Source organism: Piliocolobus tephrosceles, chromosome 3 (assembly GCF_002776525.5).
Source record: "Piliocolobus tephrosceles isolate RC106 chromosome 3, ASM277652v3, whole genome shotgun sequence".
NCBI lineage: Eukaryota > Metazoa > Chordata > Mammalia > Primates > Cercopithecidae > Piliocolobus > Piliocolobus tephrosceles.
In genome coordinates, this window is record NC_045436.1 from 69,033,982 (window position 1) to 69,051,853 (window position 17,872).

Consider the following 17,872-nt stretch of genomic DNA (forward strand, 5'->3'; position numbering starts at 1 on the left):
TGAGAACACTGCTTTAGAGTCAGTTTAGTCATCCTCTCTCCAAGGATGCCTTATCTGATCTGACACTCTTTTTCTCCTCAGATTGAAACGCTCTTTTATGATACCATAATGTTCTATAACATCTCTATTATCGCACATTCCAGAATGCATTATAATGAGCTGTTTACAAGTTTGTCTCCCTAGAGGACATGAGCTCCTTTAGGGTAGGAGCTGTTTTCACTGTAGTTTGTATTTTCAGTATTTAGCTTAGTGACTGGTAGGTACCAAATTTTAACCAGCCTTTATGAAAGAACAAATGAATGAGAGAACAACTAAGCTTAGGCTAATAACATTTTCAGAATATTCATATATAAGTAAATGAAACTGTCCTCCTGTTTCACTCCAGTCCTGTTCATTTTTTTTGTAAGCTCCAAAGCACATAGGCATAAAAAATAAGGTTGGAATAAATAAAGTATGTTCTGTTAATTTTGGAATGAAGATGATATGGTTCAGATCCGTGTCCCCACCAAATCTCATGTTGAACTGTAATTCCCAATGATGGGGGTGAGGCCTGGTGGGAGGTGATTGGATTATGGGGTGGATTTCTCATGTATGGTTTAGCACCATCCTTTTGGTGTTGTCGTCCTTGTGATGGTGAGTTCTCGTGTGATCTGGTCGTTTACAAGTGTGTAGTGCCTCCCCCAACCTGCTCTTGAGCTTGCCATGTAAGACTCTGTTTCCCCTTTGCCATCCCCCATAATTCTAAGTTTCCTGAGGCCTCCCCAAAAGCTGACAAGATGCCAGCAGTATGCTTTCTTGTACAACCTGTGGAACTGTGAGCCAATTAAACCTCTTTTCTTCATAAATTACCCAGTCTCAGGTATTTCTTTATAGCAATTACCCAGTCTCAGGTATTTCTTTATAGCAATGTCAGGTATTGCTATAAAGAAGATATTACCAAAGGTGTGCACACACTGTGGGTTTTGAGTAGGGTCCCCTTGAAAAGGTACTGACAGGTCCGGGAGTGGGACCCAAGCTAGTGAGCTGGCAATGGGAGGTAAGGTCCTGCCTCATAGAGAGAAATAGAAAAGGGAAACATTTAGTATTTACTCAGCATTTTTGTAGAAAAAATGTCATTTATTTGCTGTAAGTTGACAAGAAACTTCAAAGGGATGGGCTAGATAGAATATAAATATGTACTTTTGAGAGTTGAAAATTGCATAAAAAAGACAACTCTAATTTAGAGCAGAATATTGGTAAAATGAGAATGTTTGACAAACATATAAACCTGAAAAACCATACTCTGAAACCACTTCAATTCACTAACCCATTTTTTGAGCATTCACATTTCAAGTTTCTATGAACTTCAACAAGAATGTCCCGGTGCCAAGAAACTTAGTTAATAATAATGGTAATGGAAACCACAATAGAATACATATTTTGAGCATCAACTATGTGCCAGATATTGTCCAAATATCCTTATGTGTGTATGTCATCTAATCTTCACAATAACTTATGGTTAACTTATTATCCTCACTTTTTTTAGATGAAGTGCCCAAGGCTTAGGGAAAGTAAGTCATTTGACTTAGGTTGGTAGAACTAGGATTTAAACTCATATTTTTCTGGTTCTAACCCATTCTGCCTTCCTAATAGGTGAAATTAAACATATACAAATGTCACCTAATAGGTGAAATTAAACATATAGTGATAAGATTTAGAATGTGCTATAAGAAATTTAAAAAGTCCATCAGAGAATGTACTATACAATTTTACTTGTAACCAAGGGTGTAGAAGCAGACATCATGGGGAAGGTAATATCAGTTAATAAATCTAACATGAGCAGTAATTTTCCCTATTGTTCTGAGTTTATTAACTCTCCTGAAATTTTTTCTTTAGAAAGTATTTATTACAGTTATATTCTGCATAAAGACATTTTGGTCAAGGATGGGCCACATAAATGCTATACCCATAAGATTATAATACCATACTTTAACTGTACCTTTTCTATGTTTAAATGCACAAATACTTACCATTGTATTTCAATTGCTTACAGTATTCAGTACAGTAACATGCCATGCAGGTTTGTAACTTAGGAGCAATAGGCTAGACCAGGGGTCCCCAATTCCTGGACCATGGACCAGTACGAGTACCGGGCCGCACAGCAGTCAGTGAGCCGTGGGCAAGCATCATTACCACCTAAGCTCCACCTCCTGTTTCAGGTCAACGGCAGCATTAAATTCTCATAGGGGCACTAACCCTATTGTGAATTGTGCACGCGAGGGATCTAGGTAGGTCGCAGACTTCTTATGAGAATCTAACTAATGCCAGATGATCTGAGGACAAACAGTTTCACCCCAAGACCATTCCCACCCCCTAGTCCCATCCGTGGAAAAATTGTCTTCCATGAAACTGGTACCTGGTGTCAAAAAGTTTGGGGACCACTGGGCTATACCATATAGCCTAGGTGTACAGGAGGCGATACCATCTGGATTTGTGTGAGCTCTATGATGTATGCACAATGATAAAATTGCCTAATGATGCATGTCTCAGAATGTATCCCAGCATTAAATGACACATGGCTGTATATTTGGATTTAGAGAAGACTTGTGTGGGAGACCAGAATACGCCTTACCATAGCATGAAGGACTGTTGAGTTGAAGGCATTTAAGAAGAAACAGATATAGCAGAGCTGTCTGCCTCCCTCTGTTTGCCTGAAAGCAGGACATAGATTTATAAACACAGAAGATATTCTGCCCTTACCCTTTATTCTTCCCCCGAGCAAGAGCAAAGTTTAACCCCTGAAGAGAGCTTTAGACCCTTATCTGCCTGGAGATGATACCAGAGGAATTTATATTAGCAAGCTTTACTCACTAGTCTTTATCTGCCATATATTTACCTTTCCCCACTTTGCTGTCCATAGAAACTCAGAGTTGTTTTCTTTTGTGTTGTTTCTTCTCTTAGAATGTACTATTCTTTGTTGAAAATGCCATATAAGCCAGAATTCAAAGCCACCTCTTTGAGCACTACTCATTTTCTGGGTGTCTTCCATGTATATATGAAATATACATGTTAATAAACTTCTGTTTGTTTTTTTCTTGTTAATCTGTCTTTTGTAACAGAAGTCTGTGTTCCAACCACAAATGTATGAGGGTTATGATTTCCCCTCTAAACTTGCAAACAATACACATAGAATTTATATCTATCCTTCACTCAATTTCCCCTCATGTTAACAATTTCCCCCTCATCTTATATATCCTTGGCACAACTAGAAAATTAATATTGATACAACACCATCGCTAAACTATAGGTTTTATTCAAATTTCTCCATTTTTCCACTAATGTTCTTTTTTCTGTTCTGGGCTCCAAGAAATAGAATTTTATTAAAAGATGAAAGAGGAGGATATTTGAGAGAAGGGGAAGTGCCTAATACTGAAAAGTAATGCAGTCCAGGATACATAGAAGATGATCAATAACACTTATTCAATCTAAATTACCCTATTAACAAGTAGAGAATTCTCTCTCTAGATTGCTGTTTTCTATCCTGCCAGTCAGCTCTGTCAGTTTGAATAGAAGGTGATAAATAAAGAGGAAAATAATTCATTTTGTGTCCTTGCTGCACTGTTGCATTTTCCTTCTGTACCACCAGTAAGAGAAAACTCGGCAGCATTTCAGTGCTAATGCACTCCAATGGTTTTTCTGCCTTGGACTTTCAGCTTTCGCCTCACTGCATCACACTACTGATTGGAGAAAAATATGCCAGTCTGTGCTGTGTTTTCCCAAGCAACTTTTTTATTTTACAGGGTAGAAAGAACTGATGATAACGTGCTCTATAAAAAGGGAAAAACAAAGGTATTTTCATCAAGGGCCTTCTTTCTAAAAGGCTTTCCAAATAGCCTATTTTTAAAAACGAACAAACACCCACAAACCCATAGAACAATAGTATACTAGACATACGTTTAAAGAGTATGTCTCCATTAAAAACAGCTATGTCACAAACAGGCACCTGAGTTTCTGGGGAAATATTCATGATAGAAAATCTTAAACCTGGCCAAGTTCTCCAAGTTAATCTTCTTTGTTCTTATAGGATTTGATGACATTCAACCATGTTCATCTACTTTTCCATCCTGTCCTACAGGTGGACTATCTATATATTTTTAAAAGAGAGTCAAAAAGAATTGATAGATTAAGAAAGGCTTTTTTAATCTTTATTTGTGGTAAAAGCATTTAAGATCGCTCTTAGAAAATTTCAAGTAAAAACACAGTACTGTTAACTCCAGTCACCATGCTGTATATTAGATTTAGATCCCCAGAACTTACTCATTTTATAACTGAAAGTTTATACACTTTGACCAATACCTCCCTATTTCCCCCACTCCCTTACCCCTGGCAAACACCATGCTACTTTCTATTTCTATGTGTTTACCTTTTTTAGGTTCCCTATATAAGTAAGACCATATAGCATTTGTTTTTCTGATTTTTTTTTTAAATAAAAGAGTTAGTGCCAATTTCCATTCTTTGACTTTGAGATTAAAAAGTGTGGATATATTGTGGTATGACCTAAGGTAGAGGCAGGGCTGCAAGCTAGAGGTGCCCCTGTGATCAAGGACAGTGGTGCACAGGTCACTAGTCATCACTATTTCCTGTCATCGGTGGGATTGCAAACTAGCACATTTTTAGTGACATTACTCATAAGCACACTGTGGTTGTTTAAATAGGTGGGAATGATAATGAGAGTAATTTGTGGGTAATTAAGTCTCTCCTTTACACCTGACAGTTATGCAAACTAGAAGGAGATGAACAGCATAGTTATGTGTTGCTTCAACTAAGAAGCATTTCATAAGAATTTTGAGTAATGTGGGTAGGTGATTAAAATGTTAAAGAGGAAAAAGTTAGAAACTGTTATGTTTTTAAAAAAGTTTTATTGAGGTATAATTTACATACCATAAAGCTCACCCATTTTAAGCATACAATTCATTGAATTTTAGTATATTTACAGAGTTGTATGGTCATCACAATCTAGTTTTAGAACATTTCCATTATTTAGGCCGGGCATGGTGGCTCAAGCCTGTAATCCTAGCACTTTGGGAGGCCGAGACGGGCGGATCACGAGGTCAGGAGATCGAGACCATCCTGGCTAACCCGGTGAAACCCCATCTCTACTAAAAAATAAAAATTAGCCGGGCGAGGTGGTGGGCGCCTGTAGTCCCAGCTACTCGGGAGGCTGAGCCAGGAGAATGGCGTAAACCTGGGAGGCGGAGCTTGCAGTGAGCTGAGATCCGGCCACTGCACTCCAGCCTGGGCGACAGAGCGAGACTCCGTCTCAAAAAAAAAAAAAAAAAAAAAAAAGAACATTTCCATTATTTAAAAAAAAATCCTTTGTGTCCATTTACAGTTACTCCCTATTTCCACCACCAGTCTTAGGCAGCCACTAATGTACTTTCTGTCTCTATATACGGTATTTATCTTTCCAGGACATTTCATTTAAATAAAATCATACAGGGGGTATTCTCTTGTGTCTGGCTTCTTTCATCAAGAATAATGTTATTGAGGTCCATCCACATATAATGATGTATATTAGCACTTCATTCCTTTTCATTGCTGAATAGTTCTCTATTTTGTGGATAGATCCCATTTTATCTGTCACTCATTAATAGATATTGGGGTTATTCCAGGTTTTGACCAACGTGAGTAATATTCTCATGAATATTTGTGTGCACATTTTTTATGACATTAAAGAGTGAAATTGCTGGCCAGCTGTGGTGGCTCACACCTGTAATCCCAGCGCTTTGGGAGGCTGAGGCAGGTGGCTCACCTGAGGTCAGGAGTTCGAGACCAGCCTGGCCAACATGGTGAAACCCCATCTCTACTACAAATACAAAAATTAGCTGGGCGTGGTGGCTCACGCCTCTAGTCCCAGCTACTTGGGAGGCTGAAACACGAGAATCGTTTGAACCTGGGAGGTGGAGATTGATTTTCTGTTCTTGCGACAGTTTGCTGAGAGTGATGGTTTCCAGCTGCATCCATGTCCCTACAAAGGACATGAACTCATCCTTTTTTATGGCTGCATGGTGTTCCATGGTGTATATGTGCCACATTTTCTTAATCCAGTCTGTCATTGATGGACATTTGGGTTGGTTCCAAGTCTTTGCTATTGTGAATAGTGCCGCAATAAACACACGTGTGCATGTGTCTTTACAGCAGCATGATTTATAATCCTTTGGGTATATACCCAGTAATGAGATGGCTGGGTCAAATGGTATTTCTAGTTCTACATCCTTGAGGAATCGCCACACTGTCTTCCACAATGGTTAAACTAGTTTACATTCCCACCAACAGTGTAAAAGTGTTCCTATTTCTCCACATCCTCTCCAGCACCTATTGTTTCCTGACTTTTTAATGATTGCCATTCTGACTGGTGTGAGATGGTATCTCATTGTGGTTTTGATTTGTATTTCTCTGATGGCTAGTGATGATGAGCATTTTCTCATGTGTCTGTTGGCTGCATAAATGTCTTCTTTTGAGAAGTGGCTGTTCATATCCTTCGTCCACTTTTTGATGGGGTTTTTTTTTCTTGTAAATTTGTTTGAGTTCTTTGTGGTTCTGGATATTAGCCCTTTGTCAGATGAGTAGACTGAAAAAATGTTCTCCCATTCTGTAGGTTGCCTTTTCACTCTGATGGTAGTTTCTTTTGCTTTGCAGAAGCTCTTTAGTTTAATTAGATCCCGTTTGTCAATTTTGGCTTTTGTTGCCAATGCTTTTGGTGTTTTAGATATGAAGTCCTTTTAAATTGGGTTATTCTCTTATTCATCTCCTTTTTACCTCCAGGATGGAAGCACTACCTCAATTTTTTTTTTTTTGAGAGGGAGTTTTACTCTTATTGCCAAGACTGGAGTGCAATGGTGTGATCTTGGCTCACTGCAACCTCTGCTGCCAGGTTCAAGCAATTCTCCTGTCTCAGCCTCCCGAGTAGCTGGGATTATAGGCATGAGCCACCACGTCTGGCTGATTTTGTGTTTTTCATAGAGATGGGGTTTCTCCATGTTGATCAGGCTGGTCTCAAACTCCTGACCTCAGGTGATCTGCCGGCCTTGACCTCCCAAAGTGCTGGGATTACAAGCATGAGCCACCGTGCCCTGCCAGCACTATGTCACATTTTAAGGTCATTATTCCTTTGCGTTAAAAAATTGTTTTCCACCACGTATTCCTAAACAACACGTTGTTTTGTTTTGCTTCTTTTCGAGCTTTATAGAAAATGGATTTATACTGCATGGAGTCTTTAACATAAAATCCTGAGTGTCTTCCTATATTAAGTTTTCATGCTGGGTGAAAACAACTGTTTTCCAACAATGGTACTATGATATTTAAAGCAGAAAGTTATCTTTAAGAAAGAAAAGATTACAAATGGAAAACAGGGCTGCTGATTCTTGTCTTTTGGAAGATTTAATGGAGTTATTGTAAGTGGGGTATAAGAACAACAAAAAGATGTTCTTAGGACTTATGAACATCAACTATTACACTCATTTGATATTAGAGTGTAGAGGTATTTGCCTCTAGGTAAGTCTCTCCTGCAGAGATTTTTTCACTTTGTGAGACTAATTTTTGTAGCTTTCATGTCTCTTCCTTATGCCAAATCTGTTAATTATATATCTTATTTTCTTTTATTTTTTGAGATGGAGTCTCACTCTGTCACCCAGGCTGGAGTGTAGTGGCACAATCTTGGCTCACTGCAAGCTCTGCCTCCTGGGTTCACACCATTCTCCTGCCTCAGCCTCCCGGGAACTACAGGCACCCGCCACCACACCTGGCTAATTTTTTTGTATTTTTAGTAGGGACGGGGTTTCACTGTGTTAACCAGGATGGTCTCGATCTCCTGACCTTGTGATCTGCCTGCCTTGGCCTCCCAAAGCGCTGGGATTACAGGCTTGAGCCACCACGCCCGGCCTAATTATATTTCTTATTAATTTCAGTGCTTTCAACATGCTGTTTCCTATCTGACACAGATTTAGAAAACAGATAATCTAGAATTGTGATAAGGATTAGACTGAATAGGCTCTGATTACGAGTCTGAGGAATTCCCTCTGGGATAAGTTAATGAGCTTTAGCACATGGACTTTGTGACATTTATTTTGGTTGCAGAGACATCTTTTTGTTTCCTTTCTTATTCTCAAGTTTTACTGAGCAGAAATGTGGGAGTATGGACTTGAAAACAAACACATTTGGTTTTGAGTCCTTGCTCTGTCATCTTACTGACATTTTTAAAGAATAAATCACTCCATTAAAAAAATTATCTAAATGAAGATAGGAATGTATTGATCACAGTATGACATAATATAAGATGATATCTTTAAAGCACTCAATTATCGGGGAAAACCCCATCCCCAATATTTAACGTGGGTTCTTTTCTATTTGCCTAAGTGTCTCGGCTGGTCTGAGAAATAGAGAGAAAGAGTACAAAGAGAGAAATTTTAAAGCTGGGTGTCCGAGGGAGACATCACATGTCGTTAGGTTCCGTGATGCTCTTTGAGCCGTAAAACCAGCAAGTTTTTATTAGCGATTTTCAAAAGGGGAGGGAGCACACGAATAGGGTGTGGGTCACAGAGATCACATACTTCACAAAGTAATAAAATATCACAAAGCAAGTGGAGGCAGGGCGAGATCACAGGAACACGGGATGGGGTGAAATTAAAATTGCTAATGAAGTTTTGGGTACGCATTGTCATTGATAACATCTTATCAGGAGACAGGGTTTGAGAGCAGACAACCTGTCTGACCGAAATTTATTAGGTAGGAATTTCCTAATAAGCCTGGGAGTGCTACAGGAGACTGGGGCTTATTTCATCCTTTCGGCTTCTACTGTAAAAGATGGCCGCCCCCAGGGGGCCATCCACAGACCTACCATCAGGGCGTATTCTCTTTCTCAGGGATGTTCCTTGCTGAGAAAAAGAATTCAGCAAGATTTCCCCTATTTGCTTTTGAAAGAAGAGAAATATGGCTCTGTTCCGTCTGGCTCACCGGCAGTCAGAGTCCAAGGCCATCTCCCTTGTTCCCTGAACATTGCTGTTATCCTGTTCCTTTTGTCAAGGTGCCCAGATTTCATATTGTTCAAGCACACATGCTCTGCAAACAATTTATGCAGTTAATGCAATCATCACAGGGTCCTGAGATGATATACATCCTCCTCAGCTTACGAAGATGACGGGATTAAGAGATTAAAGTAAAGACAGGCATAGAAAATCACAAGGGTATTGACAGGGGAAGTGATAAGTGTCCATGAAATCTTCACAATTTATGTTCAGAGATTGCAGTAAAGACAGGCATAAGAAATTATAAAAGTATTAATTTGGGGAACTAATAAATGCCCATGAAATCTTCACAATTTATGTTCTTCTGCCACAGCTTCAGCCAGTCCCTCCATTCAGGGTCCCTGACTTCCTGCAACACTCAACAAGTTATAAATATTATGTTTTTAATACATAAAGAGGCTTATCAACATCAAACTCTTAAATTGCTATTTGGTGACATCCAAGGGTAGGAAAAATAAGAAGAGTTTAGACAATAGAATACAAAAATTAGTCTCGCAAGCTGAAAAAAAAATCCCTGCAGTATAGAACTACCTAGAGACAAAGTGTACTTCATAGATGAGATATGTAATGCTTATTAGACAGGACAAGGGAGGAAAAATTGAGAATAAGTATTGGATTGGTTGGAAGTGGTAGTGGTAGGAATGGTGATAGGGAGGAAGTACTCCAGGAAAGTTAGATAAGAAAAACTTCCACATTCCTGGTGAGCAAGTTGATGTCAGAAGTTGTATCATCAAGAAAAAAAAGTCCTGTAGGGGGGCTTAAGCATAACATAGCTCAGGGTTCTCAAATTTGATCACCAGCAAGACTTTCTTTTATTACTTTTTCCTCCATCTACTCCATTGAATAAATCGGTTGACCAAGAGAGTTGATCTATCAGTGAATTAATAAGTAATGCGTGTGGGAGAACAGAATTTGGAGGGGGAGAGATTTTTTCTCCTTTTCCTCTCCAGATAATAAAGACAGGATGAGTTTGGGGCAGCAGAGACCATAAGATAGAGAGGTTAAGAGGAGGTGGACTTTTAGCTCTGAGTTTGGCCAAGATTTATGGGCTTTCTCTGAGCCTCACATAGAGACACCCTTGTTTTTCCTTACGTGCTGAATTGAGTTTAACTTAAGTGCAGTGAAACTATAGGGTTCATTAGCTCAAGGGTTTTGCAGCATTGGAAAGTCAGGGAGACAACTTCATGGACTTGGCAGACAATCCCCAGAAAGTACCTGGAGCTGTGGTAATGGTATTTATGATGGATTTGCAGACAGCAGAAACCATCTAAAAGCTAGGAGGGGAAGAATACAATTTTACTGTTTTGTGGTCATTTGTGTAACTCCCCAGGATTCTCGGAAGTAGCTATGGGAAATACGATTAAGGAGGTAGCTGATAATTGTACAGATGAGCGTGATAAATCAGATAAATTTTGGCTTAAATCATGATGTATGGTCATTCAAATCCACAGAAAGGTAAGAGCTCAAGGTTTTTGAATTATGTAAATAATTTATTTTTTCAAATGTATCAATCTAGGGCAAAAGTAATTATAATTATGTAATTATAATTAAATTCTTTAGAAATATGTTATTTTAGTTAGCATACACATTACCATTCATGCATGGGTCTCTTGTAGGGCACAGATCTTTTCTATTCTATTCTAGAATAGCTGTGTGTTAAAAGAAGATAACTCAGAGGCATGAGTGGATTGTACAGCGATCAGCTATGCTTGTAGCCTATTTTGCCCATCTCATCTCTACAGATAAAATACTTTAGTGTTTTGGGTGGAATTGGTGAAGAGACAGATGTCTCAGGCTTGTGGCAGAATGTCACCTTGGCAATTAATAGAGAAAGCAAAGATCTATGGCTTACGTACCACTAATTAAGAAGTCACAGCACAGACCTAAGGAGAAGAAAGATTTAGCATGGTGGCAGGCTGGAGCAGACAGGGTGGAGGCTGTAGCAACTAGCCGATGGGGCATTTATGTGCTTAGTTGTGTGAACAAATGTGAACTTGGAAAGGTCAATCCTTCAAAATGAATCCCAAGTGGCTAACTGGGCCTAAATTTAAAATAGAGCCAAGGAGCTATTTGCTGACTAAAGGTCATACACACACTCTGAGTTGCACAAAAAGCCACACTTTTTTAACTTTGGGACTTTCAGAACTCACCTGAACCAACCAGTCAGAGCCTGGCTCTTATCAGTCAATCAGAACTCAGCTGTGCCAGGCAATCAGAAATAAGAAGGTTTGAATCCTTTGTTTGCATAAAGGACCTGCTCGGGAAGCTGGGCTGAAACTTTTGCTACAAAACTCACACTCTTTCTTTGTTCTCTGGAACCGCCTTTGTTTTACACCTAAGGCTGTGTCTCAACAGTTTGCAAACTGTTCACTGGAATAAAGTCTCTTTCCGTCAAATTCCTTTTCAGAGAACTTTTGTTCACAGTTGGCAGGAGCGAGCGTGGAAGGAAACTACCTCTAGGGCCTACAAAGGGGTTTCAGAGACAGGTCATCCACACCTCTCCAGCAGAGGGCAGTCACAGCTTGGTTTTTCTCAGGCAACCCGTGGCTTAGTTCCTTGGGTTTCACCGCCTGGGCAAGGCTAACTCCAGGTTCCAACGCTTAGGGTAGGGCAGTTCCCTCTCTTCTTCTGTAATCCATGGATACAGAAAAGGCTTTTATTGAGGTCTCAAATTCCAGAGAAGACCTTGGTGATACTGTAACTACATTTTTTTTTCATGCAGGGTACAGAAATGAAGATATATCCACGTAGATTTTCTTTTTGCTTCTCTGCTCTCAAGTTTGATCAATGATCATGTTGGAACGTGTCTGTTCAGAATTTAATATGATTTAGACAAAGGCTTGAAGTTACGGTTGCTTAATTGAAAGTTTATTGTAAAAGAGAAAAAATTTGGACATTTGAGGGTGGAAAACTTTAAGACACTTAAGAAATATATGAGGACACTCCTTTCCCCCTCCACCGGCTTGAGGAACTTCAAACACCTAGAAGGCACTTATATTCAAATACTTATTTTGTTAGTGATTACTGATAATTTATTAAAGTCCATAGTCCAGAAATCTCTGTTAATTAATTTTATATTTGAAAATTAAAATGGAATGTTATGCCATTCTTATCAACAACTAGGTTTTAGATAACGATGTGGTATAAATGATTTCAGTTAATTACTGTTTCCTTCTCTTCTCTTATTTAAATTTAGGATTCAATATTTATTTTTGCCAAATTATTAAAAAAATTTTTTCCGTTTCATTAGGGAAGTTAGTTCGAGAGACTTAACCTCACAATAAACTGCCAAGCAGGCAGTCTTACATAGTGCATTCTTAATTTAAATATTATTCATTTCTAGCTGAACTTTCATGAATGATGTAAAGTGATTAGTTACCGATACTACAGCTGAGTAAAGTAAGTCTTTGGTTCCAATTGAACCAGTAGAGAAAGGTCATTATATTTCTAAGAACTGGGCCCGCCTTACCTTTGGAAGAAGGGCATGACAGCATAGATGTTATGTACTAAAGATGGCGGCACCAATATAGTTATCAAACTTGCATGCTTTCCTTACAAGGCGATTAACACACCTCAGAGTGGGGTTTGTTTTCTCCCCTTGAGTTTGGGCAGGGCTTGTAACTGCCTTGACTAATGGAGTATCTCAGAAGGGATGCTATACAATTTCTAGTGCTGGTTCATAAATGGGATGTAGTTTCTGCCTGTCTCTACTGGAGGGACCTATAGGAGTGGACTGGTGTGCCAGGTGTGGGGGACATCAAGGAGTGGTGTTGACAGCTACAAATGCTAACACTTTTAAGGTGTCAGCTTATATTATAGGCAGCATGTGGGCTTAGAAGATTTTAACATTACTGCTATTCATGTTATGGGGATAGAAACCATCTGAAATCTATAGATTGAATAGTCAAATTGTGAAAAGAGGATTTCTCTCTGGCTCTTTTAAATTAAACTGGGATAATTTTGATTTTGAAGATTCTTCAATATCCCAAGAGAATAGTAGAGACTAAAAAAGAAAACCCAGGCCACCATAACCTTGCCTCTTCCCATGACTAAGATATTACACAGATAAGAATCATGAAAAAGAACTGTACAACCTTTGACCATGTAGGACAAGGTTGGAAAAACAAACGTGTTGTCTCTCGAGAACTCGAAAGGATGTGTTAGATAGATTTAGACCAATGGCATAATATCTTATTCGTTCCTGTTGCTTCAATAACCGGGCAAGGCATGGACAGTGAGGAGCCCTGTTGTCTGAACAGGGCTGCTGATGCATTGGTATCTGCTGTCACAAGAGTACAGTCACTAAATTGCGTCTGCCTCAAATCCTGACATACCAAATTCCTGATGGCTGTGTGAGAACACTCCTTCTACACTGTAGTTCCTAGTGTGGGGGTGTGAGGATGCAGAGCACTTCAAGGCAAACCAAGTTAGAGGACCCCCAAGGTGAGCATGATGAGAAGTAGATTCCTGTATTAGACCAATTTTGTGTTGATTCACATGACTTCTCCACTCAAGAATATAATGTGATTTATTGTTTTTGTATTAGGAAACATTGAACACTGGGAGGCCATTTTCTTTTCTGCACTGACATCTGGCATTCTTTGTTATGTGTATGTTCCATAGATCACAAACACAATAGGTGAAAGCAAAAGGAAACAATGAGCCTTATACGTTTTGTAGGAAAAAAAAAGCACCTTCCTCAACTACTGGCTCCAAATATGATTTAGGGATTCTAAATAACGAAGGTTCATCTCTTCATGTCATATATCATACTGTATCATCTCCTCATATTATATATATATTATATAATACAAAATTTTTTTCTTTTCAGTGTTCATTCACGTAATGATTTTTCACATTACAGTCCACTTAAAAGTATCACATCTAATCAATTGTGTGACCTAAAAAAATTACATTAGTAAAAATTTATCTATGTGGTGGGTATTATGTGTCCAGTGACAAATGATTTATGACATTATAATACAAGAAACTATAAATATATAGGAGTGCAAATATACACACAGACAGTATGTACTGTGTTCTTCTATTTCCATTCTTTATTTTCATGATTGAACTCTATAGGCAGGGCCAGTGCTCATCTTCTGGGCTCCTAAAGTAACTGATAATGGCTCTGCCATCGCCTTTCTCATATTGCTGTGTTTAGTGGTTTATGTATCTGGGAGCCTCAGAAGGGTAAGAGCTGAGGGTCATTCAAATTCCTAACACATGTTCAGTGCAGGTGCTTAATATATGTCTATTAAGTAAAAGAGTGGTTCTTCTGATTTCATTTTGTTTGAGTCCATTTTGGGTTCTAGAATTCAGATTCAGGTTGACATTTGATCTAGTGTAGAAAAATTCTCCCAAATATAGGCAGAGCTGGTTATTATGCCCTGGAAAGTTTTCAGAAGGAGATATGATCTGTTCTTGTTTTTTCTAAATTGACCAGTTATCTAGCAAGTCATCTGTGTCAGTGCTTATTTCTTTAGTGTTTCTGATACTTTTCCCAAAGAATATTAATGCATTGTGTTTGTGACTTCCTTTCCTTCCTTTATAAAAACATTTATTTTTAAAAATTTCTCCCTAGCTTTATTGAGATATAATTAACAAATAAAAATTTTATATCTTGAGGGTGCACACCATGTTTTGAGATACATATGCATTGTGATGTGATGAACGCAATCAAACCTTCCTTCTTCACCTGTGTCAGATGTGTTGCTGGCTCCTGTTTTGTTGCAATGTGCCGCCTTTGAAAATAGATAAAAAATTGTCACAAAATGAAATGATTGCGTCACCTATAAATTCATAATTACTTTAAAGCCCTACCTTGGGCCAATGTTACTAAGATTAGTATCTTTAAATGAGTGGTTCACCTTCGAGGGAAAAAGGAAATTACATTAGGTCTTGGTTCTTTCATCAGGGAGCCTAGTGGTAAAATTAAAAATTTATTTATACCTTTCAATAATTTAATTAATTATTTTCAAATATGCTCAAGGCTTGTTCATGTATTTTATACGTTGCATGTATAAAGTTTATAAAAATTTAACTTAATTATCAAAACACTAGTGAGGGTAGAAAGTATTCCCATTTGCCACAATCTTATTTGCTACATGAGACAATACATAGCCTTTAGTTAATTTGTACAATTGTACTTCAGATTGAACATAAAATCCCTTCATACACTCATATGTTGTTTTCTTTTCCCAAGAAAAGGACAAGTAATTTTATAGCCTTTCTCTTTATATCTTTACATCGTTTCTTAGTGTTTTCCTATGTTTTATGCAGTCATGACATAAAATTGTTGTTAATGTGAATATAAGGTTTGCATAGAGTATAAGTGGATATTTTGATGGCTTAATCTGTTTTTTTTTCTTTTCTGCCACTTTTTTAGAGGAACTATATTTGAGTGATCCTTATTTACTTTCTAAAGGTAATTATTCCCCTTCTTATATTCTGACCTTGATTTAGGGAAAGTTGTTACTATATTTGTGACATCTAATAATTCTCTGAGTTAATAAAACATTGAGTTACTAAAACATTGTAATGGTCGATAGGAGAATGTATCAGGTAGGTCACAAGGAGAAAACCATTAGTGATTATGCTTTGATATTTTGTCCAGACTGTTTCAATTATTACTAATAATGGCCCAGGCATATTAAGTGTTTACTACACACTAGACATTATTCTATGTTTCTCACACATAGAATGCTGGGAGGGGCTGCTGTGAAGGTCACTGACATGCCCGTGAATTGGAGACATTTTCCTCATAGTCTTGGTGATTAATATTTGGCTCCTCATTACTTATGCAAATTTCTGCAGCCAGCTTGAATTTCTCCCCAGAAATGGGTTTTTCTTTTCTATTGGATTGTCAGGCTGCAAACTTTCCCAACTGTGTGTCCCCACCCAAATCTTGAATTGTAGCCCCCATAATTCCCATGTGTCATGGGAGGGACCCAGTAAGAGGTAACTGAATCATGAGGGTGGGTCTTTCTGGTGCTTTTCTCAGTGAATAAGTCTCATGATATGTGATGGTTTTATAAAGGAAAATTCCTCTGCACATGCTCTCTTCCTTGCCTGCCTCCTTGTAAGACATGACTTTGCTCCTCATTTGCCTCCCACTATGATTGTGAGGCCTCCCTAGCCATGTGGAAGTGTGAGTCCATTAATCCTCTTTCCTTTATAAATTACTCAGTCTCAGGTATGTCTTTATTAGCAGTGGGAAAACAGACTGATACAATTTATACATAAATTTAGTTGTGACCACAGACAAATAATACTAACTGTCCTATTTTTGTGAATGGGGAAAATGAGGCATACAATTTCATGAAATATTTATACACGAAGACATCTGTGACAAGTTAGTACCTACTTTACATCAGTAGCTTCTCTTTTACTGAAAATGACACTTTATTATATAGTAACGAAAATCATATATACATATGATCTACACTATTTACACAAAGAAATGCTTTTCAAATTTTATATAGTATTATCCCTAAAGGTGGGTGAGAATAGTAAACTAATAAAACTGGAGGGTAAAGAGGAATTGATGAAAAAAGACAGTCAAAGAAAAATCTGTCTAAAATCTCATGTTTTATCATTTGAAGACTGTGAATTTGTCCTTTGATGCCTGTATCAGTCAACTTCTGGCAGGAGACAGCTGTCATTTTCAAACTGAGTAATTGAGGAGAGTGTTATAAAGAGATTATTTATAAAGGTATAAGTAGGTTTTAGGGCAATCACAAAGTGATAGCCCAGTACTGTCTAGCAACACACTGGAGTCAGGCACATCACTCTTAGGTCTGACGAATCAAGGGGAAGGAGGAGTTGCCAGGACCCAGCCTAATGTATAGGTCTGCCTGGCAGGGGTTCTGACTTTGTTGAGCTTGACATGGCCAACATGAGGCATCCTATTAGGGGTGGGGGTGATTCAGGAAACAAATGCTCCAACCTTACTCTTCTCCCTGCCACCATCTCTAGTCAGCACTTCTGAATGGTTGAATGCAATAGATAGCAGGATGGCAAAGGAGCCTGTTGAATCTGCCTATGCAAGTCAGCCTCCAAGTGCATAGGACAAGATGAGTAAGGGTGAAGAATGGATAGAGAAGAACAAATGGAAGATATCCAGTACAATAAATTTATGTTTGCTACAATATTAAAATGACTTCAGCATTTACCCATTAAAACTACCATCACATTTTTCAGTAAAATTGATGCATCAGGATAGAAGGGTTTGTGTGTCCTGGTTGGGGTAGCATAGATATAAGCAAGTCCTTTACTACGAAATTGATCTTTGGCAATTTTGAATCCCTAATTGAGTTGAATGATGTTGTATTAGTTTTCTGTGACCACACAATTAACTACTGCAAACTTAGCAACTTAACATACTATAAATTCATTATCTCACAATTTCCGTAGTCTAGGCACAGGCTAGCTTGATTCTCTGGTTAGGGTTTTGTCTGGCTGAAATCAAGGTGACCATCAGGGCTGCAGTCTTCATCTGAGCTTGGGTGTCCTCTTCCAAGATGGTTGTTGGCAGAATTGATTTCCTTGCAATTGTATAATTGCATTCCTGTTTCCCTTCTAGCTATTAGCCAAGATCACTCTCAGCTCCTAGAGGTGGTCTGCAATTCCTGCAAATGTGGCCTCTGTAGGCAGTTCACAAGGATATTTGCTTTCTCCTAGGCCAGCTGAAGCATCTTGCTGACTTCCTCTTCTGGAACCAGTGGGAGAATACTCTGTCTTTTAAAGGGCTCATGCGATTATGTCAGGTCCACCCAGATAATCTCCCCAGTTACAACCTGTATTACATC